This window comes from Macaca nemestrina, chromosome 6, assembly GCF_043159975.1.
Source record: "Macaca nemestrina isolate mMacNem1 chromosome 6, mMacNem.hap1, whole genome shotgun sequence".
NCBI lineage: Eukaryota > Metazoa > Chordata > Mammalia > Primates > Cercopithecidae > Macaca > Macaca nemestrina.
In genome coordinates, this window is record NC_092130.1 from 19,429,800 (window position 1) to 19,449,476 (window position 19,677).

A 19,677-nucleotide genomic window follows, 5' to 3' on the forward strand; every position below is an offset into this window, starting at 1 on the left:
CCCCTCCCCACAATAGGATCCGGTGTGTAATGTTCCACTTCCTGTGTCCAAGTGATCTCATTGTTCAATTCCCACTTATGAGTGAGAACATGCAGTATTTGGTTTTCTGTTCTTGCAATTGTTTGCTGAGAATGATGATTTCCAGCTGCATCCATGTCCCTACAAAGGACACAAACTCATCCTTTTTTTAGCTGCATAGTATTCCACGGTGTACATGTGCCACATTTTCTTAATCCAGTCTGTCACTGATGGACATTTCAGTTGATTCCAAGTCTTTGCTATTGTGAATAGTGCCACAATAAACATACGTGTGCATATGTCTTTATACCAGCATGACTTATAATCCTTTGGGTATATACCCAGTAATGGGATGGCTGGGTCAAATGGCATTTCTAGTTCTAGATCCTTGAGGAATCACCACACTGTTTTCCACAATGGTTGAACTAGTTTACAGTCCCATCAACAGTATAAAATTGTTCCTATTCCTCCACATCCTCTCCAGCACCTGTTGTTCCCTGATGTTTTAATGACTGCCATTCTAACTGGTGTGAGATGGTATCTCATTATGGTTTTGATTTGATTTGATTTGCATGATGGCCAGCGATGATGAGCATTTTTTCATGTCTGTTGGCTGTATGAATGTATTCTTTTGAGAAGTGTCTGTTCATATACTTTGCCCACTTTTTGATGGGGTTGTTTGCCTTTTTCTTGCAAATTTGATTGAGTTCTTTATAGGTTCTGGATATTAGCCCTTTGTCAGATGAGTAGATTGCAAAAATTTTCTCCCATTCTGTAGGTTGCCTATTCACTCTGATGGTAGTTTCTTTTGCTGTGCAGAAGCTCTTTAGTTTAATTAGATCCCATTTGTCAATTTTGGCTTTTGTTGCTGTTGCTTTTGGTTTTTTAGACATGAAGTCCTCGCCCATGCCTATGTCCTGAATGGTATTACCTAGGTTTTCTTCTAGGGTTTTTATGGTTTTAGGTCTAACATTTAAGCCTCTAATCCATCTTGAATTAATTTTCGTATAAGGAGTAAGGAAAGGATCCAGTTTCAGCTTTCTACTTATGGCTAGCCAATTTTCCCAGCACCGTTTATTAAATAGGTAATCCTTTCCCCATTTCTTGTCAAGTGTGTCAAAGATCAGATGGCTGTAGATGGGTGGTATTATTTCTGAGGGCTCTATTCTGTTCCATTGGTCTATATCTCTGTTTTGGTACCAGTACCATGCTGTTTTGGTTACTGTAGCCTTGTAGTATAGTTTGAAGTCAGGTAGCGTGATGCCTCCAGCTTTGTTCTTTTGACTTAGGATTGTCTTGGAGATGAGGGCTCTTTTTTGGTTCCATATGAACTTTAAAGCAGTTTTTTCCAATTCTGTGAAGAAACTCATTGGTAGCTTGATGGGGATGGCATTGAATCTATAAATTACCTTGGGCAGTATGGCCATTTTCACGATATTGATTCTTCCTATCCTTGAGCATGGTATGTTCTTCCATTTGTTTGTGTCCTCTTTTATTTCACTGAGCAGTGGTTTGTAGTTCTCCTTGAAGAGGTCCTTCACATCCCTTGTAAGTTGGATTCCTAGGTATTTTGTTCTCTTTGAAGCTATTGTGAATGGGAGTTCATTCATTATTTGGCTCTCTGTCTGTTATTGGTGTATAAGAATACTTGTAATTTTTGCCCATTGATTATCCATTTCCTCTAGGTTTTCTAGTTTATTTGCATAGAGGTGTTTATAGTATTCTCTGATGAGAGTTTGTATTTCTGTGGGGTCAGTGGTGATATCCCCTTTATCATTTTTTATTGTGTCTATTTGATTCTTCTCTCTTTTCTTCTTTATTAGTCTTGCTAGCAGTCTATCAATTTTGTTGATCTTTTCAAAAAACCAGCTCCTGGATTCATTGATTTTTTGGAGGGATTTTTGTGTCTCTATCTCCTTCAGTTCTGCTCTGATCTTAGTTATTTCTTGCCTTCTGCTAGCTTTTGAATGTGTTTGCTCTTGCTTCTCTAGTTCTTTTAATTGTGATGTTAGGGTGTCAATTTTATATCTTTCCTGCCTTCTCTTGTTGGCACTTAGTGCTATAAATTTCCCTCTACACACTGCTTTAAATGTGTCCCAGAGATTCTGGTATGTTGTATCTTTGTTCTCATTGGTTTCAAAGAACACCTTTATTTCTGCCTTCATTTCGTTATGTACCCAGTAGTCATTCAGGAGCAGGTTGTTCACTTTCCATGTAGTTGAGTGGTTTTGATTGAGTTTCTTAGTCCTGAGTTCTAGTTTGATTGCACTATGGTCTGAGAGACAGTCTCTTATAATTTCTGTTCTTTTACATTTGCTGAGGAGTGCTTTACTTCCAACTATGTGGTCATTTTGGAATAAGTGCGATGTGGTGCTGAGAAGAATGTATATTCTGTTGATTTGGGATGGAGAGTTCTGTAGATGTCTATTAGGTCCACTTGGTGCAGAGTAGAATTCAATTCCTGGATATTCTTGTTAACTTTCTGTCTCATTGATCTGTCTGATGTTGACAGTAGGGTGTTAAAGTCTCCCATTATTATTGTTTGGGAGTCTAAGTCTCTTTGTAAGTCTCTAAGGACATGCTTTATAAATCTGGGTGCTCCTGTATTGGGTGCATATATATTTAGGATAGTTAGCTCTTCCTGATGAATTGATCCCTCTACCATTATGTAATGGCCTCCTTTGTCTCTTTTGATCTTTGATGGTTTAAAGTCTATTTTATCAGAGACTAGGATTGCAACTCCTGCTTTTTTTTGTTTTCCCTTTGCTTGGTAGATCTTCCTCCATCCCTTTATTTTGAGCCTACATGTGTCTCTGCATGTGAGATGGGTCTCCTGAACACAGCAAACTGATGGGTCTTGACTCTTAATCCAATTTGCTAGTCTGTGTCTTTTTAATTGGACCATTTAGTCCATTTACATTTACAGTTAATATTGTTATGTATGAACTTGATCCTGTCATTACGATATTAGCTTGTTATTTTGCTCATTAGTTGATGCAGTTTCTTTCTAGCATCGATGGACTTTACATTGTGGCATGTTTTTGCAATGGCTGGTACCTGTTGCTCCTTTCCAGGTTTAGTGCTTCTTTCAGGATCTCTTGTAGGGCAGGCCTGGTGGTCACAAAATCTCTAAGCATTTGCTTGTCTGTAAAGGATTTTATTTCTCCTTCACTTATGAAACTTAGTTTGGCTGGATATGAAATTCTGAGTTGAAAATTCGTTAAGAATGTTGAATATTGGCCCCCACTCTCTTCTGGCTTGTAGAGTTTCTGCCAAGAGATCTGCTGTTAGTCTGATGGGCTGCCCTTTGTGGGTAACCTGATCTTTCTCTCTGGCTGCCCTTAACATTTTTTCCTTCATTTCAACTTTGGTGAATCTGACAATTATGTGTCTTGGAGTAGCTCTTCTCGAGGAGTATCTTTGTGATGTTCTCTATATTTCCTAAATTTGAATGTTGGCCTGCCTTACTAGGTTGGGGAAATTCTCCTGGATGATATCCTGCAGAGTGTTTTCCAACTTGGTTTCATTTTCCCCGTCACTTTAAGGCACACCAATGAGTCATATATTTGGTCTTTTCACATAATCGCATATTTCTTGGAGGCTTTGTTCATTTCTTTTTACTCTTTTTTCTCTACACTTCTCTTCTCGCTTCATTTCATTAATTTGATTTCAATCACTGATACTCTTTCTTCCAGTTGATCAAGTGAGTTATTGAAGATTGTGCATTTGTCATGTAGTTCTCATGTTATGGTTTTCATCTCTATCAATTCCTTTAAGAACTTCTCTACATTGGTTATTCTAGTTAGCCATTCGTCAAATGTTTTTTCCAGGTTTTTAGTTTCTTTGCACTGGTTACATATTTCCTCCTTTAGCTCTGAGAAGTTTGATCAACTCAAGCCTTCTTCTCTCAACTTGTCAAAGTCATTCTCTGTCCAGCTTTGTTCTGTTGCTGGCAATGAGCTGTGTTCCTTTGGAGGGGGAGATGCACTCTGATTTTTTGAATTTCTAGCTTTTCTGCACTGCTTTTTCCCCCCATCTTTGTGGTTTTATCTGCCTTTGGTCTTTGATGATGGTGACGTACTGATGGAGTTTTGGTGTGGGTGTCCTTTCTGTTTGTTAGTTTTCCTTCTAACAGTCAGGACCCTCAGTTGCAGGTCTGTTGGAGTTTGCTTGAAGTCCACTCCAGACCCTGTTTGCCTGGGTATCAGCAGCGGAGGCTGCAGAAGATAGAATATTGCTGAACAGCAAGTGTTGCTGTCTGATTCTTGCTCTGGAAGCTTCATCTGAGGGGTGTACCCAGCTGTGTGAGGTGTGAGGTGTCCATCAGCACCTAGTGGGGGATGTCTCCCAGTTAGGCTACTCAGGGGTCAGGGACCCACTTGAGCAGGCAGTCTGTCCATTCTCAGATCTCAACCTCCATGCTGGGAGATCCACTGCTCTCTTCAAAGCTGTCAGACGGGGACACTTACCTCTGCCAATGTTTCTGCTGCTTTTTGTTTAGCTATTCCCTGTCCCCAGAGGTGGAGTCTACAGAGGCAGGCAGGCCTCCTTGATCTGTGGTGGGCTCCACCCAATTCAAGCTTCCCAGTGGCTTTGTTTACCTACCTAAGCCTCATAATGGTGGGCACCCTTCCCCCAGCCTTGCTACAGCCTTGCAGTTAGATCTCAGACTGCTGTGCTGGCAATGAGGGAGGCTCCGTGGGCATAGAACCCTCTGGCCAGGTGGATATAATCTCCTGGTGTGCCTTTGCTAAGATCCTTGCTAAAGCGCAGTATTAGGGTGGGAGTTACCCGATTTTCCAGGTGTTGTGCATCTCAGTTTCCTTTGGCTAGGAAAAGGAATTCCCTTCCTCTTTGTGATTCCCAGGTGAGGTGATGCCTCGCCCTGCTTCAGCTCTTGCTGGTCGGGCTGCACTCACGGACCAGCACCAACTGTCTGACACGCCCCAGTGAGATGAACCTGGTACCTCAGTTGAAAATGCAGAAATCACCCATCTTCTGTGTCACTCATGCTGGGAGCTGGAGGCTGGAGCTGTTCCTATTCGGCCATCTTGGGCGTGCCCTAAAATTTCTATAATGATTCAGTCTCAAAGGACTTCATGCTCAAGAAGTACAGTCCATATGCAACAATAATGAGAAAGGAATTTCATTCTACACTCAAAAGCATGGAAAGGGACCCAAATAAAGTGACCACAACTGTATATAATGAAATCTTCTTTCTTCTTTCATCCTTTTTCCTCGATGTGCAGCTGTTCAACATCAACCTCCCCATCAAAATTCCTCCTCTGCTCCCATTAAGGCAGTTTCTTTTCCCTGTCACTTCCATTGCCCTCTCTTTCCCAAACATTTATTCTATAGTTTGTCTTAGCATCTTTCTTGGCAAGAAAGCATCACTCCTTTAGAAGAGGAAGAAATTGATCTGGCAATTTTGGGATTCTTTTTTGTGGGCTGTGTGAGTGTATGTAAATGTCCTCATACTAGTTCATTCTTGCTTTGCTATAAAGAAATACCTGAGACTGGGTAATTTATAAAGAAAAGGGTTTAATTGGCTCATGATTCTGCAGGTTGTGCAGGAATCATAGCTGGGGAGGCCTCAGGAAACTTACAATCATGGCAGAGGGCAAAGGGGAAGCAGGCATGTCTTACGTGGCCAGAGCAGGAGGAAAGGGAGGCGGGGGGAGGTGCTACACATTTTTACAACAACCATATCTCTTGAGAACCATATTATGAGAACAGCACTGGGGGAATGGTGCTAAACCATTAGAAACCACCTCATGATCCAATCACCTCCTACCAGGCCCCATCTCCAACATTGGGGATTACAATTTGACATAAGATTTGGACAGGGACACTGACCCAAACCATATCAGTCCCCTACTTTCTTCCCACTGGTCCTGTTGACCCTAGAGTCACTCTTCCACAATACGGTACTTTTCATATTTGACAAAATGTCTTAAGCCTGTAACTGCCCTCTTTTCTGTTCTCCAAATTAACCATGCCCAGTGTGAAGTCTCTGGGCCTTAATATGCAACATACGATGTGAAATTCTTATGCAAAAAGAGGTTAAAAGAACAGACTTTGGTAGTGTTGTTAGCAAATATTAATTAAGCACTCAAATCTGAATTAAGCCAGGCATTGTTCTAGGTGCTGGGAGTAAGGTGCTAAACAGAATCCCTACCCTAAAAGGGTTTACCATCAGGTTGGAAGAGACTGAAAATAAACAAGTAAATATATAAGATATCATAGAGTGATAAAACTATGAAAAAAATTAAAATATAACATGAGATAGACAGTTGCTGGGAGTTGGGGTAAACTTACATTAGCTATAGTGCTTAAGGAAGACCTCTGGAGGTAGTGACTTTGGGGATGACATCTGAATAATCTGAAGGAAGCAATTGTGTGACAACTGGAAGTCCAGCACAAAGAACTTAAAATGGTAACCACTTGGCATCTTCAAGGAAAATGAAGAGCATCCCACTGGGTTGGGGCACAGTGTCTAAGGGAAAGAGTGATGGTCTATCACTTCGTGGTGGAGCACTTGAGGGAATATGGGTAGGAAGAGCACATTTCACTCTTATCCAGGTTAAAAGCTATGTGAGGATTTGAGTCAGGGAATGCCATGCTGATTTTGTTTTTAAAAGTTTGTTTGGTTGCTATGTGGAGAAACAACTGACAGGAGGCAAGAGAGATGGCAGAGATACCAGGCAGGGGTGGTTCAGGCAGATGAGAGGGGTTCCAACTATGTTTGTAAGAGTGGAGATGATGTGGTTCTGTGATATGTTGGGGAGGTAGACCCAGTAGGATCTTGGTTTTCCACTTGTGCAGTCCTGGCCTGAGGTGACCAGCATGCTCGTAGAATGTTCCTGAAGTCTTCCTTGTTACAACCTCTGATATCTGTGAGCAAAAAATGTTTTACATGATTACAGAGGAGTTCAGCTCCTTAAAACTCCAATAGTTCCAACACTTCACCTCCATTTTTCAGTCCCATTTATACCGTATAACTAACTATGACTTGCTGATGGCCAGTATTAGAACTCCAGAGTACCAGGACTGTTAGTTTGACTCTAGAGCTCAAGTGGTGTGGAGGGTTATGGATGACTCTACAATATTGATTCTACTCCAGGTAATTAGTCTAGGCCAGGACAGGTAATTCTGTTTTTTGCAAATGATTGACTCCAACACTTACATAAGTCTCACTTAGTTAAGAAAATGCTAGAAGACAGTCTTCTGGAGACTTCTATCAAATACCTTCATTATTCCTAGAAAAGAAACACAGAAAGAGAGAGCCATTATTCTCTGGATATTATCACATCTGGAGGTGAGACATGCAAATTCTACAGCCATCATTGAGTTTGTAACCTTCCACAAAATAAAGCCAATGCTGAAGCTGAAACAATAAAAAGGTGGAAAGAATTTGGGTCCTTGATGACACTATTAAGGAGCCAATCAAAAATGCCTAGAGCCGGCTATAACTCTAGACTTCAGGTTTTTTGGGAGATATATTTTCTTTTTGCCTTAGCTGGTTTGCATTGTAGTTTTTGGTTACATTCAGCCAAATTCATTCCACCAGATATGTTGAGGTTCATTTTTATAAAAACATTAACAGATATTTATTATGCATCCACTACATGTCATGTACTGTTCTAAGTGCTGGTAATACAGAGGTTAATAAGGCAACATTGCCTATTTTTGTGACACTGAATATTCTCATTTGGAGTGAATAGGAAATAAGTAGAAATAAATCAGTAATCTCACATAACGGTTAATGCTATGAAAATAAAATGAGGTAAGATGCCAGAAAAGTACTGTAGGTCATAAAGAAAGGGGCAAAGTCTTGTTTTAAAAAGTAGGTCTATGCAGAAGTGCACCAGACACATGGATGCTCATCACAGCAATGTAAGAGCAAAAGTAATGATACTTACTGGAAATAACCTAATGAAACACATTTTGAAACATTCATGTGGCATTCAAACAGGCAAAATATATTGTCAATAAAAAAGACTGGGTTAGGTCAGGTGTGATGGCTCATACCTATAATCTCAGCACTTTGGGAGGCTGAGCGGGGAGGATTGCTTGAGGCCAGAATTTTGAGACCAGCCTGTGCAACAGAGAGACCCCCATCTCTACCAAAAAAAACATTTTTTTTTTAAAGACTGGGTTAAAAGAATATATGGGATTATATGACACTCTCTCTTTGACATATTATTAATAAAAATAAAAAGCTGGTTGTAGAAGAGTATGTACAGTGTTACCCCAACTATAGGAAATATACAAAGGGTTGATGGATATAGAAAGGTCAACAAAGAGAGATGGAGATAGAGATAGAAATAGGTAGAGATTTACTTCTCCTTGGTATGTAGTAAAGTTTATCCGTGTTGCTTACCTTTCATAAGAGACGCAGTAGAAGAGGTAGAGAGAAAATAGACTTTTTTATTTCTTGATTTTCTGTGCAGTTTTCAAATTTATTTTACTATGTGAACTTTTCAATCTGTAAAAGAAATACATGAAAAATTTTTAAATTACATGTAATTTTTTTAAGGGGAAAGCAGAGTTAGGAACAATAAACGTAAGTAAAGATTATTGCTTAGGAGTGGCTTTTGACGTACATGACAACAGAGGAGGAGCACCTGAATTGAAATAGGAACCAGGCAGAAAAGGAGGCCATCTGTTCTACCTAGTGTTACCTGGCAAATGGTATCCCCACCATCAGGGGTAAACACTGCAGGGAAAAATTCTACTACCAGAAACTTTCCAGTTCCAAGAGCACATTGTATGGGACCGGGTGCCAGGATTATCCACAAAATAATTTCAGATCAGAGAGATGATGGAGGAGGATTTTATAAACATACTTGAGAATGCCAGAACAGACCAAAGCACCAACAGATCACAGCAGTACCAGGCAAAGTGCCCTATGGCAAGGGACCTCTGAAGACCTGCACATTGAGGAGAAGGTGTAAGATTATTACCAGGTATATTTATATGACCTTGGAGAGATTCTCCCTCCCAGGTCCTTTTGTCTGAGCCAGGCCAAGAACCTATGTTGATTTCACTTAAGCTGCGACCTCCCTCTTCACTGAACATGTGTTTTGAAAAACCGTCATCTGCTACACATCCAACCCATATTTGTGACATGATTAGCAGGTCTCTAAAGGAGGCTGAATCAAAGCCAATCTCAAGAGCAGGGCAGATTGAGCAATCTATTCTACAATAATGGAGAGGATTAGGGGAGGAGCGCTTTTCTGGATGCCTTATTTTTTTCTTTCAGTTGTGTCTTCTTGTCTTATCAATAACCATCATATATTTGATAGTTAGAGAGCCAATTTTCTGATAAATAGTTCACATTGTGAGAAATAATAGATCAGGATGAAGAAAATAGGTTTTTGTTCACCCATGGAAGATTCTACACCCTCAAAGCACTGTTCTGTGAGTGCCTGTCCTTCGATGTGTCACACGCAGTTGCTTAATGATAAACCAAAGTTGCTGTCAACCTGGGGACTTTTGTTGTTTCTCACATGACTGTGCAGCTTCAACCAGATCCTTTCACCCGTTCCTTCCTTGCTTTGTTCATTGCTAAAGTAGGATACCAGCCAAGGTAACAATCCAGGGAAAAGAAGGTGTATAAATACACAATGCCTTGCCTTCTTATTAGTTTGTTTAGCTAATCTTAATTTCTAAAGTTATTCTCTTAATCTCTAAAACTCCCTAACTCAAAGCAGCCGAGATGAAGACACATGTGGCTTTCTTAAACCCAAGGCCAGCATTGCTAATTGTGTACAACACCACTTTCTCCTATTGCTTCCAGATGTGAGACCTCAGAACCTCAGGCAGTTACTTTAGAACTGACAGGTAAAGACAGTCTATTTGCCATTCCTGCAGCTGCTAAGCCAGGCATTTTCTTTGAATCCTATCTGCGGTTTGGGTGCCAAAGGAGTCAATTTCCCTTGCATTTGCGTGGTGCAGTGTTTGTGTGTATAATTTACTAGATCATGGCATCACTAATGGGTGACTGCTGAGAAGCTTTTAATTTGCATGGAACAGATCCTTATGCTGAAAAGAAAGCCAAATTTTGCTTATGAATTGTCATCTGCCACTGAGAGAAAGTCTCGAAATATGTGGACTCACTTTCTTGAGACTTTCTGGAGAGTTTAAAAACAACTCTAGGGCTGGGCGCAGTGACTCATGCCTATAATACAAGTGATGCAGGAGGATGGCTTGAGGTCAGGAAATCGAGACCACCCTGGGCAACATAGCAAGACTCTGTCTCTAAATTATTTTGTTTTTAATGAGCTTGGCATGATGGCACATGCCTGTAGTTCTAGCTATGCTGGAGAGTCCAGGAGCTCGAGGTTACAATGAGTTATGATCACACCACTGCACTACAACCTGGGCAACAGAGCAAGACTCTGACTCTGAAAACAAACAAACATACAGACATAACTCTGCATAGGGGAAAGGCATTTTAACCTCTTTTTATCCATCCCCTTCCCAGGTCTCCATTCAAAGAGAGAGGGGAAAACTGCTAGCATAATTGGTCAGAGATCAAGAATTAATTGCAACATGAATATTAATGGGTAAGGCCACTGCATTAAAAGGCCTTAATTCATCTTCGGCTGTTCTCTACGTGCCTACACTACACACAGCTTGGTCAGTAAGTCAAATCAGGACTTGCCCTTGGCAGAACTTGTCAGCTGCCTCTCTTATTCTGAAACTTCAATAAACACTCACCTAGCTGAGTCAGGGTTTTGCCTGGAGCCCTGCCATCACTCTGCCTGCATGCTAAATCACTCTGGATGTGGCAATGGGTTAGTGTCTCATTCACTTTCAATTCCTTCTAACAAAAATATTTTGAGCACCCACTATGCGTAGACATCATTGTAGGTGGTATACATCCATCCAACTATATACATACACATATACGTATACATATGTATGTGTGTGTATGTATGTGTGTGTATATATACAATATATATATAATTCTCTCTCTCTCTCTCTCTCTATATATATATATATATATAATTCTAGTCAATAACTAAGTAAAACCTAGAGTTCATCAAATGGTGGTAAGTGCTTTGGAACAAAATTAGGCAGGCAAGTGGACCAGGGAATTCATGGAAGGAGGGGAGATGTGTTCTGATTTCAAGTCATATGGTCAAGAAAGCCCTCACTGAGAAAATGACAGTCGAATCATACCTGAAGAAGCCAGGATCTGGTCTTGTGACTATTTGGGGACAAGGGACAGAATGAGGCATTTCTGTGTGTCTGTGAGCAGTAACGAGGCTGAGCTGCCTGGACAGAGTGAGCAAGGGAAAAGTGACAGGATGGGACATCAGAGTTACCAGGTGGACAAAGGGCAGCAAATTGCATGGGACTTCTGGGTCACTATGATGGCTTTGGGTTTTACTCAGGGCAAGAGGGAATAAACAAAGACAATTCAGGTTGTCTAAGTTTCCTATTGATGCTATTTCAAATTTGTCACAAATGACCACATGGTTAGCAGTTTAAAATACCACACATCGATTCTGTTACAGTTCTAAAAGTCAGAAGTCCAAAATCAGCTTCACTGGGCTGAGATCAAGGTGTAAACAAGCCTGTTTTTTTCCAGAGACTATAAGAAGAGAATCTGTTTCCTTGCCTTCTTCAGGGTTTGGTGACTACCCATATTCCTTTGCTTTTTGCCCCTGCTTCCATCTTCAAAGTGCATCACTCCAATCTCTGCCTTCATCCCGATACGTTTTCCTCTGACTCCTCCAGCGTCCCTCTTATTAACACTTTTCTGATTACATTAACACTTTTGTGATTACATCAGATCTGCACAGATAATCTGGGCCAATCACCCCATCTCAAGATTCTTAACTTGCTGGCTGGGTACAGTGGCTCAGCACTGTAATCCCATCACTGGGAGGCCAAGGCAGGAGCATTACTTGAGGCCAGGAGTTTAAGACCAGCCTAGGCAACACAGAGAGACCTTGAATCTACAAAAAAATAAAAATATAAAAATTAACTAGGGTGTGCCCGCAGTCCCAGCGACTCAAGTGGAGGATCCCTTGCGCCCAGGAGTTGGAGGTCACAGTGAGCTATGATCATGCCACTGCACTCCAGCATAGGTGACAGAGCAAGACCTTGTCTCACACACACACACACACATACACACACACACACACACACACACACACAAAATTAATTCTTAACTTACTTATTTCTACAAAGTCTCTTTTAAAATACAAGGTAAAATTCATAGGTTCCAGGGATTAGGACATGGACATATTTCAATGGCCATTGTTCAGTCTACCACAGATAATCTGATTGGACTTATGTTCGCAAAGAATTCTCTGGATGCTCTGTTAAAAATGAACTTTTGGACTGTAAGGGCAGAAACAAAGAAACCAATTAGGTGGCTCTTGCAATAACTTAGGCAAGAGATGATGATGGTTCAGTCCAGGGTGGTGGCATCAGGGGTATTGAGAAGTCATATCTTGGAAATGTTTCAAAAACAAAACCAACATATTTTGCTGATATGGGTCATGAGAAAAATAGAAAAGAAACTGATTCCTTTAAGTTTTTAGTTTTAGCAGCTAGAAGGATAGATATGCTTTTTCCTAAATGGGAAAGGTTATCGGTTAGTATATTGAAGGAGCAGATTTGGAGGAAAGATAATGAATTTAGTTTTGTGTATTAAATTTAAAATTCCCATTGAAGACCCAAGCTGAGATGTCAACATTTGAATTAAATAGTAATACTTGAGCCTAAAGAGGTGCATCAAACTAGGCTTTACCATAATTGTGCACTGAGAATTATTATACATTGTACTTGAAATACCATTTGGCTATTATTCCTTGGATTTAATGCAGACAGACATATTGTGAGAGCAAGGAAACATGGAAGATATGCAATAGCAGGTCAGGATTAATGAGTTACCAAAACTCTAGCTGCAATACCATCAAAATGCCATGCAAGAGACCCAAGAGCCCATTTAACATTAACACTGTATGTATTTGCAAACATAGTTGCAATTTCCAAGGCTGACACTGAGATGTAGAGAGATCCTGTTTCTTGGCTTATGGTCTATTAATCTGGGAACTTAAACTCTGGTTTGCATCAGAATCAGCAGAGTAGTGTGTTAAAATGCAACTTTCTGGATCCATCTCCAGATGACTCAGGAGGTCTAGATGATAGTAGTAGTGGTCTACAACCCAGATAACATTGAGAAAGAGCAAAGGAAGGACAGATGGGTTGTGGTAAATGAGTATTTGTGGTGGGTGTTTGATTTGGTTTGGTTAGTAGTTAAGAACTCACTGAGCACTTACCATGGGTAGGTATGATCTCACTTTATTCTCACAATACTTTAAGACGTGGGAGGAAAGTACTATTATTACTTTTATTTTGCAGATGAGAAAACTGAAGGCATAGAAATTAGATGAATTTCCCAGATTACACAGCAGTCAAGGCAGAGTTGATCTTTTCTGTTGAGCTTATTTGGCTCTAACTCCCACATCCATGCTGGTACCCAGTGTTCTGTGTTGGGGATGGGAACATGGATCAACTGAGTGGTAGATGGAAGGTTATGACTCTAAGATGCTGCTGGTAATGTCTGGATTTCTGTTGGAATTAGTAAGGCAAGCTCTGCAGCCAAGCTGCCTGGTTTCAAACCTATATTCTGCCACTTGACAGCAAGGTGACATGGGCTATGCTATTTCACCTCTCTAAGTTTCACTTTTCCCTTCTACATATAGAGATATAAATAGCACCTATATCATCAGTTGTGTGTGTGAAATAAGATGATACTTCGAAGTCTTATTCTCCATGGCCTCCAAAATCTCTCCATGATCTGCTGTCCTATTTCCTCCTCAACTTCCTATCTGTACTGTTTACTTCACCATTGTGCATCTTGCTCAAAGACGCTTACTTCTTTTTATTCCACAAAGAAATCTGGCTCACTGGGGACATTTATCTCAGAATTTTCATCTGCCTGGAAAACTCTCCCTTTCCCTCTATCTCCCAGACTGTAATATGGCAATTTTTTTCTTGTCGAGGTCTCAATTCACATGTTTCTCCCATAGATAAGTTATTCCTGTACACTCAACAGAAAGTAGTCTTCTGTTTCCTAGTCACTATCATATTACGGTTTTATCTATCTTTTCTTAATATGTATAACTATCTGTATTTGTGGTGTTTGTTTACTGGTTTATTACTATCCCTACAACTAAAATTTAAGGTGCATAATGTCGCTTGTTCATTACCACAGTCTGAGCTCTTAGAACAGTACCTGACATGTAGAGGGAACTCAGTGAAAACTTACAGACAGGAAAAAAAAGAAGGGAGTGAAGGAATGCTGTGTATGACTAAAAAATTCAGGGGAAGAACCCACAGTGGGAATCACTAGCTCCTAGATCTCATTAAATTCAGGACTCATAACCACATTTTTAATATCTTTAGAAAATCCACATTTATCTGGAAATTGTCCCATGCACACAACTCATTTTCCAAACCCATCCCAGACAGAGGGATCAAACAGATGGACTCTGCATTGCACCTGGGAGTGCAGCCAAATCTAGCTGTGCTGGTCGCATTGGAAAATCTTACAGAAATGGAGTAGAATTTACAAATTTCAAAGGGGAGTGAGGTCCTATATCCCACTTCCAATTTTGGATCACCTAGGTTATGGCTTTTAAATGGACATTTGTATTGTTTTTCTCTACTTAGCGTTTGTTCCTTTTCTATCAGGGATGATGAGACATCATCTGGCATTTCTGGCAATCCCATCACCACAAGTATCTAAAGGGCAGAGGATTGCTGTTTTGGGGAAAAGATACAGCTTCTCCAGTGAATCAAGTACATGCACCCCCTCTTCTTCAGGGTTGTGGACAATGGTGAGGGAGCAACAGGGAAAGGTTTTGTGTGTTAAAAGACATTTGGGATCCCTCATTTCTTTATCAGTTTCAATTAGCCGTTGGGTAGAAACATCTTTTAACTGAGATATAAACAGGGTCAATTCCCAAAGAAGAACTATGGTGTGTGTTAGGAAGAACTTTTGAGTCCCCCCTGAGACATCTATAATGAGATTTTTTCAAGATGGCAGCACCAGAGACTTGACATTCTTTGAGAACATCCATCTTACTCAAACTTGGATCTTCTCAGTCTAAATGGCAGACCTCTTGCTGTCCTCCTAACTTTGACAAAATAAGTGTTGGGATTCAGTTCACTTCAGCAAATAGTTACAGAAGAACATCTACCATGTTCCAGGTCCAATGTGTTTTTGTTACCATGGTAAACTAGGCACTCATCTCATGGAGATCCCAGTCCAGTGGAAAATAAAGTCAAGGAAATAGATCATTACAATGCAGTGCAAACTAGGCTCTCTCTCTATACACACACACACACACACACACACACACACACACACACATATATATATATAAAATAGGGCATATTATACAGTACTTTTTGGAGCACAGAGATATGTACCTAATACCGACTTAGGTGGGGAAAAAAAAAAGTCTACCAGACAAAGCAATATCGTAAACTGAAACCTGAGTGATTAGATGTACCTGAAAGGATTCTGCACTAGAAGTCAATGGACATGGATTCAGGCCCCATTCTTTGAGTTATTAGCTTTGTATGTATAAGTAAGTCATTAAATTTTGTTTTTTTAAATATTCTCCTGTCTTGGAATTGGGGATAATGGTTCAGCCATCTCACAGGACCAGGTAAAAACAATAGATGTGCAAATGATTGGTAAATTCTAAAGCCTTTTACAAAATGCTAGCTATTATGTGAGGCACCATTTGCTATCAGTAGTCCAGCACCTCAGTTTGTTTGTGCTTGAATTGGGGCCAGAAAGTTTGGTTTCATCCTTTCCCAGCATTATTTATCTCTGAAAGTTCTTGAGGTTATTTTGTGACCAAGCTTCACAAATATAAACCCAAATTTATTGCTGGCTTAACTCTGCAGATATTCAGTCTTATCCTCTGCCACATCCCCAGCTCTGACCCTATAGAGTTTTCTCTACTCTTTATACTTCTCTAGGAAACAAAAGAACATGATCTATGGATATTTACTAGTATGATTTGTGGTTTGTCAGTAGATTTGGGAATAAAATATTAATATTCAAACACCATAATTGAATCACATTCAAATAAAACACAAGATTCTACTGAAAAGCAAATATGAGGAACAAGCTCTTCCATGGCAATGTAGCAAGATATGACTTCATTCCTCTTTTTTTTTTTTTTTTTTTTTTTTTTGTGAGACAGAGTCTCGCTTTGTCGCCCAAACTGGAATGCAGTGGCGTGATCTCTGTTCACTGCAACCTCCGCCTCCTGGGTTCAAGCGATTCTCCTGCCTCAGCCTCCTTAGTAGCTGGGATTACAGGCATGCGCCACCCCGCCTGGCTAATTTTTGTATTTTTAATACAGATGGGGTTTCACCATGTTGGCCAGTCTGGTCTCAAACTCCTGACCTCGTGATCTGCCCACCTCGGCCTACCAAAGTGCTGGGATTACAGGTGTGAGCCACCGCACCCAGCCCATTCTTCATCTTTTATAAAGCATAATAGCACTTTTAACCCATGGGGCAGCCCCTTTCATCTACTGTCCTTAAAGAGAAGTTAAAGATCTCCTAAACTGAAATGTCATTTTTCCACTAATGAATGTAATAGCAATCAGTGTGTTCATCCCCAGTGTGATCTGGGATTACCTATGAGATAGTAAACTAGACTCTAGAAACCCTGAGCCTAACGACCAGAAAGCCCATGTCAATTTCTTAAATAGATTTGGGGGAGGGGGGAGGAAACACCCAAGTGAAGAGTGAGTTGGGAGAGCAAAAGACAATCTGAAAGAAAACAAGAGATCCACTAAGGATTAATCTATGGAGACAGCACTTATGTCCTGCCCTACATTGTCCTAATTTGAAATAAGCAAGTACTTTTTTTTAAAAACAGACTTTTCCAGAAAACCTCGAAGCAGGATGAGATCTCTTACAGAGAGCTAAGATAAAAGACACCTTGCAACCTAACACCACCTCCAGACTTGCATAATCTGGCCAAGGACTCAAATTGATAAAAGAAAGCTAAATCAGTAGGTTGAGACAAGAATTGATGGATAAAGTTTTCTCAGCAGATGTTGTGATTCATTAAAATTAAGGTGAGAACTTCTAGAATTAGATGTTTCCATCTGAAGCTTTTTTTGGGAGAAAATGTAGTAAATGGTTAAAAATCTGAATTCTGGAATCTGGTTATAGTAAATTTAGTTGTGTTGTTTGCATTTGGGGCTAATAGAGAAAAGCATTAGTTTCCCTTCCTACTAAAAGGATGAAATCTAATGAAAGAGCATTCATCTAAGAAACTAGGAAATGATAGCAAATCTTCTTCCAGAGTATCCGCTAAAGGGAGTCACTGATGGGGTAGTATAGAGAAGGTGAGTTGAGGATGGTTTCACATTTAAGAAAAACATCTTTTAGCATAACTGAGACAAATATCTGTTTGTGTTCAATTCAAACTTTACATTTTCTCTAAAGGAAGCATATCTTTCTACCCAAATGAAAGTAGAATCACAGAGGCAACACCGAGATGCCTCACAAACAGAAAGCTGACACTATGATAATTTATCCATTATTCTCCTTTCTCCCCTCATTCTTAACATCCTTCTTCCTGCCCTCATATTTAACTCTGCCCAATTTTGCATCCTTTAGTTAAGTGTTTCCTCCATTTCTATATTATGAATTCAAACAAGATTGAGACCAAACATTGCACCTCTCTTTGTATTCTTCCCTCACCTTGCCCACTAAGTGTGTGTATAATAAGCGTCCACAAAGTGTTTGATAAAAAAGAAAATAGATCAGTAAAGTTGGATTCTCAAAGAGACAGGATTTTATTTCCCTATCAATTCTTTGCATGTGAAAAATGAGGAAGAAATATGTTTCAATTAAGTACCCTCATTGCTACTCTTTTATTACTTACTCTTCCCACCCAAATCTCCTCATTCTGCCTACTTCTTTCCCTCTAGACATGACATATATTGCAAATGTCCATGTGTCAAAACTTACCTGTTTACTTCTCATTTATGTAAGAAATTATCCTTTCAGGTTTTCAGGGTAAAAATTGGTTTCCTGATAAACTAACCCATGATCCAATAGCTAATGGCCCATTGTACCTTAGATGTGCTAGTCCTATTTCGTGGAGACCCCTGGAGACACAATGCCTTTATGAAAAGATTCTGTGTCTAACTCTAGACTGTTTAATAGGCCAATGGAAAGATAATCTAGAGTGGAGAAGTTTTCTAGTGCCCTTTAAATCTATTAGCCTGCAACTTGCTTTAAGATCTAGTTAGGAACAAGCATCCACACACAAAAAAATGAAAAGTCAAGATTAAAGAGAATATCAATCATTCGATTTTCAAAAAGTCACGCCTAGGCAACTGGTGCCAAAAGCCTCATAAATGAACAGCTGCTTGAGATGAGCTTGTATTTTATGTATTTAAATACATTAATCTTAGAAATATGAACAAGAAGTCAGTGAAGCTGTTTCTTTATTCTTTGAAAGCTGAGATCTTCACGTTACCCTCCTCTACTTGCTTTTCCTGCATCTGTTATTTTTCTATAGGTTGTCAGAATTCCAAGATATGAATGATCATTGCAACTTAAATAGGCCATTTTGGCTAAAGAGAAAATCCAAAGGGGAAGTAACAGGCAAAGAAAGTCTGCTATGGGCTGAATATAAAAAGAGGTGACTGCAGAGAACATGCTTCTAGGTGGGAGGAATTGAAGAAAGATTGCTTAATGTTATAGCTCATCTTTGATTTTTAGAGGAAGAATACTAAACTGAACACTGAGGAAGAAGAAAGAGTAGAAGAAAGGCTCCAAAGCAGGTCTTTGAGTAAGGAGACTTGCTCTGCCACTTATAGGATGCTTTAATCTGGAAGACTGAAAGTCACTTTACTTTTGGGAGTCCAGGTCGCCCCATATACAATATAAAAGATATTAGACCAAATAGTCTCCAGTGTCCCTTTGGAGAGATGATCTGATGTTCGAGGAGTTCAAAAAACTACTTGGGGTATTTGGAACTGTCAGCTCTATGATTAAAATTTTCATTCGTATTTATTTTCCTCCTGTGCATTCTCAGGGTGCTTGGCAGTAGATTAGGCATAAAGTTCAGTTCCCAGGCCTTTGGATCTGAAAAATGTAGTGCCACTTTCTCATCATTGATTCCAATTGTATATTTTGGTTTATGATGCATAAACCATATTGTGAAAAGTAAACTCTCCAAGCTGATCTACTGAACCATTAAATGCTGCATCTTATCTACAAGTAAAGTTTTCTAAAAGGATTTATCTACAGATAGACCATGAAGCCAACTACAATGATGTGGTGTACTTTGGAGCTTTCAAACAGGCATAGATTACTGGTTGAGAGGGAGTGCAAACAAACTCTGGCCTTCAGAATTGGTGGAAATAATACAAAGCTTAGAAAAACCTAGCAGAGATCGTATTTAATATGGTACTCTGTCTCAGTTATTCATTCAATAAAAATTGATTGAGCCCTTATTGTGTACCTGGCACTGTGCTAGGCACTAGGAAGCAGAAGTAGGACAACTTGGTCCTTGCCCCAAGGAAGCTTGTGGTTTAAAGAGTATTATGAGAGTTTCATGTGAGACAGGCTTCAGTTGAA